Source organism: Petaurus breviceps, unplaced genomic scaffold, assembly GCF_028583685.1.
Source record: "Petaurus breviceps papuanus isolate PSGF00001 unplaced genomic scaffold, PetGlider_PUasm1.0 40, whole genome shotgun sequence".
NCBI lineage: Eukaryota > Metazoa > Chordata > Mammalia > Diprotodontia > Petauridae > Petaurus > Petaurus breviceps.
In genome coordinates, this window is record NW_027186315.1 from 2,172,612 (window position 1) to 2,180,669 (window position 8,058).

General features: G+C 39.1%; 1 pseudogene; it reads left to right on the forward strand.

Annotated features, from left to right (window-relative positions):
- Positions 1 to 5,166: 5,166 nt before the first annotated feature.
- Positions 5,167 to 7,785, forward strand: LOC138170865 (ADP-ribosylation factor GTPase-activating protein 3-like; annotated as a pseudogene).
- Positions 7,786 to 8,058: the final 273 nt, after the last annotated feature.

Consider the following 8,058-nt stretch of genomic DNA (forward strand, 5'->3'; position numbering starts at 1 on the left):
ATCGCTGCTGAACCTGCTCAGCTCTTGAAATCCCTACTCCTTACTTTCAGTCTTACTTTCACAGATTGTTTCTCCTGGGTATTATTCAAGTCTAACATCTGACTTAAAGATTATGATAGACCCAAGTCAGTCATCGTGCTGAAAGGGAAATATTATCTCTCTAGAACACAAAACCTAGGATGTCAGTCATTTTACAAACAATTCCCATTATATGGTAATTGCTACATGTACATCTCTTCATTCACAAAAAATATTTATTTTCTACAGTGAATAATGACTATTTTAATTACTATCTTTATTTTAACTTGACATTTTCATATTGAAAGGGGATAATCATTAAGGCATTTGAGTAAGTGAGAAATGACTTTCATATTTGAAAGTGGGAATTTGAGGGAAAAATAAAACCTCTTCAGCAGCTGTATTTTAATGCAATACCTTCCTGGCAATGGCAACACATCCAATGCAATGGCAACACTTTGGCATTATATGACAGAACTTTGAAAAGCACATCTCTCTCTCTCTCTCTCTCTCTCTCTCTCTCTCTCTCTCTCTCTCTCTCTCTCTCTCTGTCTCTCTCTCTCTCTCTCTGTCTTTCAATTATAAAATGCCATCATTAGAGTCATCATCATCATAATCTTCTTCTTCTTCTTCTGGAAGTCATGTTGTGAATATAATGCAGTAATGTAGTACTATCTCCAAATGACAAATAATTTATGATCCAATCTCAGTGACAGAGTCAACATGAAATAAATGAGTAGCTTTTCCTACCAAGTGCATAAAACACCTTTGCATCTGACAAATTCGAAAGGGATATTTTTCAACATGAGAGGAATTTGGCAGGTTACCAGGGTTTAAATATGTTCTATTACATGAACACATAATATAATGAGCCACCATGAATGCAAAGAGTAATCATTGTTTGAACTTCCCTTATCTAGGAACTAGAAAAAGAACCTTTTCTCGTTTCTATTCCTGTCCCCACTTACAGGCACAAAACTCTCCTCCTGGGAGGTCCCAGATAAACTAGTTTGAAAATTCCCAATACATAACAGAAGGTTTTCAGCATACCCAACAATGAGTTTTCAATGTTGGAAAGATCACAATAACTTTTTTGGCTTCTTTATGCCTGTTTTCAGTACCTTGTCAGTCTAGTTCTACATTCCTCTGTCTTTATTTCTCTCTGTATCTCTGTGTCTTTCTTTCTCCCTGTCTTTATCTCTCTTTGTTTTTTTTTTCTTTCTGTCTGTTTTTTTCCTCTGTCTCTCACTCTGTCTCTGCCTCTCTGTTTCTTTCTCTCATCTCATTTTCTTTCTCTTTCACAGACACGATAATATACCCATACTCACCCTCACATTCATACACACACATCCCTTTATGTTTACCCTTGTGTAGCTCTTTTAACATCCCAGTGGACTGAGATAGTAATATGAAATAGAAAAAAAAGAGCAATGACTTGAAGGCTTGAGTTCAATTCCCATCTCTGACCTGTGACATTTGGCAAGACACAATCTCCCAGGGTCTCATTTTCTTCATGGATAACATTTATGATTATACTGAATGTACAATGATGTCTCTTTTTATTCTCGATCTCTGAGCCTTTGGAATATCTTTCTGTTTCTGAAATTGAAGGGTGGGGCAGAGAGTGATGAGACGTGATTCTCAAAATCAAGAATGAGAACTGGGTTATTTGTCACACAAATGCCCTTTATGTCCTTACATGTCTCCTCTGCCCCCACTATGCCAATATTCAGCCAGGATCTGAACTTGTTTGTCCAGTGCTACAACAAATGTAGGTTGAATAATTGCAACTTGCTTCACCTCTTATAGCCAGATGAGAACCACTCAATTTGGTACTCAATAATAAAGAACACATCCTTGTAAATTATTTCAGGTATCTCATCATTTATGATATATTGAAGGCTTTATTGAGCTGGTTAAAGGTGCTCCAACATGCTCATCATCATATGTGGAAATAATATGGTACCTGAGAGGGATGAACTATTGGAGGAAATGAGTGCATTCTGTGTGCATGTTCTGATAGCTAGCAAGAGAGCTACATTACAACATGAAGACAAAACAGATGTGATCAACATTGACTTTGAGGATTCTTACAGGTCCTATGATGGTGACAGAAGATTTGTTACCCTATTCCCATGGAAGCCATCATATCTTTTTTGTCTCCAATATTGACGGCATCCACATTATTAATACCCTTGATATTCAATCTGGGTCTTCAGTGCTTCTAAGACCCTCACTATTCAAATGCAGAGAAAGTTTGGGACTGATTATTTCATGTGCAAAGATTCATTCATCTTTGTTTTTCCAACAGCCAATTCAACAAAATCATTAGATAACCCTATGTGACTTTCCCATCCCTGTCCAGACATAACATCTAATATAGAATGATAGAATATCTTTCATCATAAGAGCCTTCTGGATAACTTTCTAACTCAGATTGAGATCCAGATGAAATCCATTGAAAAGGTGTACAAGTAAGTGAAAGCTTTATTAATGGAACATTATGTGAAATATTGCTTAGAGAATCCATGGTCATGAAGTCATATATATTATAACATTACCCTAACACATACAATTAATTGCATAATCCAAAGAAAACGGAGAGACACAACTTAGGTGTAAATAATATATAACAATTGGTGACTGGTATGGCTTGCAAGAAGTGGAACAAATAATAATATTAAATACATGTGTATGGGTATACATACATACATGTTTGTGAGTGTGTGTAAAAGAAAGGAACTATTGTGGTTGTAAAACAGAGGGTTAATAGATGGATAGTCTAAATGTCTTAAAATATCTACAAAAAACAAAACACAAAACTGAAGAAAGGCTATAGTATATGGGATAGATATTCTCTGGAGGATTTACTGAAGGATTTAGACCACAATTATACAGAAAAAGTGGTTGTGTTTGGAATTCTTCATATGCCCTGTTTCAAAGTAACACATACCTCAAAGAGGAGTAAGGAGACAAATGAGGCAAGGATGGAAAAGATCAATCTTTCTCTTTATATGTATGTATGTATGTATGTATGTATGTATGTGTATGTGTGTATGCCTATGTATCCTTTGCCTATTTGTTCCATGTTCTTTTGGTAACAATCCATATGTTCCTGGAAGTCAAGGGGCAATGCATTTTCAGTTACAGCCCAGGTCAAATAACTGAGAAATCTACTGTTCCAATGTTTTTTTTTTTCCCTTATCATTCTATAGATGGGTTTGACAGACTTAAGGTCATAGTCACCTACTTGGTCATCTATTATTCATAGTTTTATTAATCACCACTTCTAGATCCCTGCAATTATCACTCTCTCATTACCATTCTAGGGCTGCCCAGGATTATGAAAAAAAAGTCTAAAAAATATAAATTATCACAAAATTGTGAAATTTAACTCATTTAAAATGCATGTGTTCTAATCCCAGCTTAACCTTCACAGCTGCTCAATAATTCTTTTAATTTATTTCTTGAAGAATCTACTGCATTATTGCATTCCCTATATTGACTCTTCATCATCTTTTCTGGTCTCCTCAAACAACAGCTTCCTTGCTGTTTTACTCTAGGGAAGTCACCCAACCTCTACTTGCCTCAGTTTCATTAACTTTAAAATGGAGATAATAATAACACATACTTCATGGTGTTTTGTGAGGATTATATGAGAATATCATTATAAATAATACTTAGCATGGTATCTAGCACATAATAAGGCACTATATACATGCTTATTCCCTCAGTCTCTTAATTCTAGCCAAAATTTTTCCCATTTATAACTTATCTTCCCTCATATAGAATTATCAGTTTGAAATTTTAAAGGTAGCTCAGAGATTATCTACTCCAAACAAGAATTCTTGTTATATGTGTCTTATGAATTTTCATTAACTAACAGTTTAAAGGCCTCCGGGAATGAGCAACTCATTTGCTTGATGAGGCATCAGAACTCATTCTAATTGATCACACCCAATTAACTCCACTATTTCCTCTTTACACACATATTCTTTTCAACCTCTTGGAATCTTCTCTCTCTGCAACTATTGATAGTAAGCTTGTCAACTATCTGTAATTTTCTATTTCCCAAATTTAGTGGACATTTCCAGGCATTTTCCTCAGTGACTTTTTTGAAGATTTTGACATTCTTCACCTCTCATCTTTTAAATATTCATTTTTTTCAGAAACACTCTATTTGCATATTTTTTCTTACATATCTCTAACGAATCTCCTTTCATTTTGTCTAAATCATTTTCCTTTTCATGACTTCCTAACATGTATATTCATCTTGGTTCTAACCATGTTTGTATTCTCTCCTATCTTTTTATCTCCCCTCCGCTCCTTATATTATTCCATTTGGCAATCTCTGATATCTCTTTAAAGTTCACCCTCAAATCTCTATCTCTTGGTCATATCTCTATTCAACATTCCAAACATGTGTCTCCTTTTTTCTACAGGACATCCTTTGAGCCTTAAACTCAATGTATTCTAAATCAAGATAATTAACTTTTATTTTCCTAAATCTAATGCTCCTAATTTCACTTTTTCTCAGTGGCACCACATTTCACATAGTTTCCTATATTTAAAATCTTGAGAATATATTTCATCTTTTCCTTTTCTTCATTTTTATGTTTATTCATCAAGTCCTCAGTTGGATTTTGCAAAAATTCACATTCTCTTCTCTATATTTCTAGTCAAAAGTATACTGTATTTCATTATCTGCCCCTTTGACCACAGTAATACCCCTCTAATAGGTCTTTTTGATTCCCACATCCTTTTCCCTACCTGCATAAAACTTCATACTGCTGCCACATTTATTTAAGCATAGATATAACCATTCCATATCTTGTTTCCAAAAATTCAAGAAGCTCCTTATTACCACCAAGAAAAATTCACATTTGTTAATTTGACACTGAATACCCTTTACTAAGCGATACTACCCTTTCTTCCCATCCTTATCTCATATAACATTTTTTTTACATGTAATCTCTTGTTTGTTGCCTCAAACTCTTGGTTTCCACAAACTGGGTCTAACCATAGAGAACTACTACTTAAAAATCCTCTGTCGTCAGCCCCGTCCTGGGCTCACGGGCTCGCCGTCGCGTCTAAGGTTTCTGCCTTCGCTTCCGCTGCTGCTTCCTTTGCCGCCGTTGCCACTGCTGATGATGACCCGTCCCGCGGAGGCCAAGGTGGAGCTGAGCAACCAAGACATAGCTGCCGTGTTCAGGCGTCTCCGATCCGTTTCGCCCAATAAGATGTGCTTTGACTGTGGTGCCGAAAACCCCAGGTGGGCCAGCATAACGTACGGCGTGTTCCTCTGCATGGACTGCTCAGGTGACCATCGCTCTCTCGGGGTTCACCTGAGCTTCATACGGTCTACCGAGCTGAACTCCACCTGGTCTTGGTTTCACCTGAGATGCATACAAGTGTGAGGGAATTCCAGTGCTTCTTCCTTCTTTCATCAGCACGGCTGTACAACAAATGATACCAATGCCAAGGACAATAGTCGTTCTGCTCAGCTTTATCGAGAGAAGATTAAATCTTTTGCTTCCCAAGCAGCTCTTAAGCACGGCACTGATTTGTGGCTGAAGAGCTGTGTGGTTCTGTCACCCCCACAGCAGAAGGTGGAGGATTTCTTTGCTTCCCATGCTTCTCCCAAGGTCGGTGGCCCAGAGCGGGCAGCAGCACAACTGGAGCCAGTCCCTTTCAGAAGCTGTACCAGAGAACACTGGAGGTGGAGCAGAGCAAGGACCGAGTGTTGATGGTCTGAGTGTGTCACCAAAAGCTTCGTTAGATATTTCCTCTCATAAAAAAGAAACCAAAACAGGCTAGAATGGTGCTCAGGGGCAAGAAAGGAGGCTTGGGAGCCCAGAAAGTCAGCAGTTCGAGCTTTAGTGACATTGAAAAGCAAGCCCAGGCAGTGAAGAAGAGTAAGGAGCAAGATGACTTCCAGGCACCCAAGGAAGAGTCGGTAGTGTTATCATTACAATTGGCCTACAAAGATCTGGAGATGAAAATGAAGAGAGATGAGAAGACAAATTTTGGGGTCAAAAAGAAAATAGAATCGGAAAGCCTTGGCGTGGGGTTTGAAAACACCAGATGTGGAATTTCCCAGTCTGTAGTCTCTGACATGCAGACCTTAGAACAGGAGACGCCCATTCTGGCCAAAGCAAGGAAGAAATATAGCAACGGCAGGGAGGATTTCTATTTCGCTTCATCCAAGGCAAGGTACTTCGAGGACCCTGCCGAAGCGAGGGGCAGCCCTGGCGCTAAATGGGACGACGGCTCAGACACCTTTTGGAGGAACGAGCCCATCAGAGAGACAGAGACCATCCTGAGCTCAGAAGGGATGAGCTATGCAGACAGACCGACTTCGCGTCTCAAGGCAGATTATGAGGCAGCTGGGAATACAGATGAGGAACACACACACACACACACACACACACACAAATTGGCAACTTCAAAGCCATTTCATCGGACATGTATTGTGGAAGACAAGGCCAGGCTGATTATGAGACAAGGGCTCGGCTGGAATGGCTCTCAGGAAGTTCCTAAGCTCTCATAAGCTCTGCTGACTTGTTTGACGATCAGAGGAAACAATCTTCAATAAACTACAACCTAAGCAACGACTTGCCAAATGTCCTGGACATAACTCAGTTCAATAAAGGAGTGAGATCGGTGGCAGGGAAACTCTCCGTACTGGCCAACGAAGTTATGAAGTCCATTCAGGATCGCTACTCCCCTGATCGCAGCCTGTGATGTCACGTGGCTATGGCTGTGCTGCCTCTGGTGTTCCTGGCTGTCAACACCCAGGCCCCTGAGGAACTGTCACACCCAGAGTTAAGCTACCTCTCTGTTGAGCAGGGAGCATTTGGATGGTTCATTTCCTTTTTGAGAAATTATTTTTCTTGCTGTAGTAGAAGCTTTTTAATAATTTCTGTTAATTTATGGTACATGGTGATTCCCTGCCCCAGACTGTGCACCCAGGGGGCCTGCACAGGCAGCGCTGCCTTCCTTTCTATGTCCAGCCACACTTCCCATCACAGCTAGGGGCTTGAGAGAGTGGCCCAAGGGAGGGCCCAGTTTTCTCACTGCCCTACCTTCCCCCATCTTCCAAATCTCCCTTCTCAGAGGAGAGGCTTTCAGAGCTGCTGACGAGAAGCTTACAGCAATCTGGAGATGGAAAATGCCCCCTGCAAATGCTTCCTTCAAAGGGACCATTGTCAACCAAAGCTGAAGATCCCCAAACAATTCTAGGTACATTCCTAAGTTCCCGTGTCTCTGTTAAAGTGATGGGAAGATTGCATTGAAAACTTTATTTCCATTTTAAAATTAACTTTGTATGAAATATACGATTTTTAAAATTTTCTAATGAGTGCATTAAATAAATCTAAGCTTTCATGTAGCTTCAGGAATGAATTAATTTTGCTGCTTGCAGTGCTAGGCCTCAGAGTTCTGAAGAGACGAAGGCAGAGAACTCAGGGTTTGCTTTGGCGAGACATTACAGTGTAGAGAATGGAAAGAGGGAAAATTGGCTATGGGTACACACACACACACACACACACACACACACACATGCATACACACACATAATCTCCACTAGCTCCTGGCAAAGATACCAGTTGTGACAATGAAGGGTTCTGTTGATATTTTTACCTGAATTTTCGATTTCAGCAAATCACAGACTGCCTCCAAATGAAGAAGAATCAATGGGCTGGTTGGGTTTTAGATACAGAGAAAAGACAGGTGAGAAATTTGGCAAACCAGAAAACTAGTACCAACTGAATGTTGAATGAATCTATTTCATAAAATGATAAAATTTCAAATTTTATTTTAAAATATAAATTAAACTTCTCAAGCTAATAAGTAGTTGCACTAGTTCATGAAAAAAAAATTTTAAAAATCCTCTGTCATTTTGGTTCATGTTGTCCCCCACCTGGGGTCTTCTCTAGTGAAATGATTTCACCTAGATTGCATCTATGTCTTCACAGGTACAGGTAAATGATACTCAGTTTATATATGTGCAATTAGGAAAGTTTATTTTTCAGAACAGAA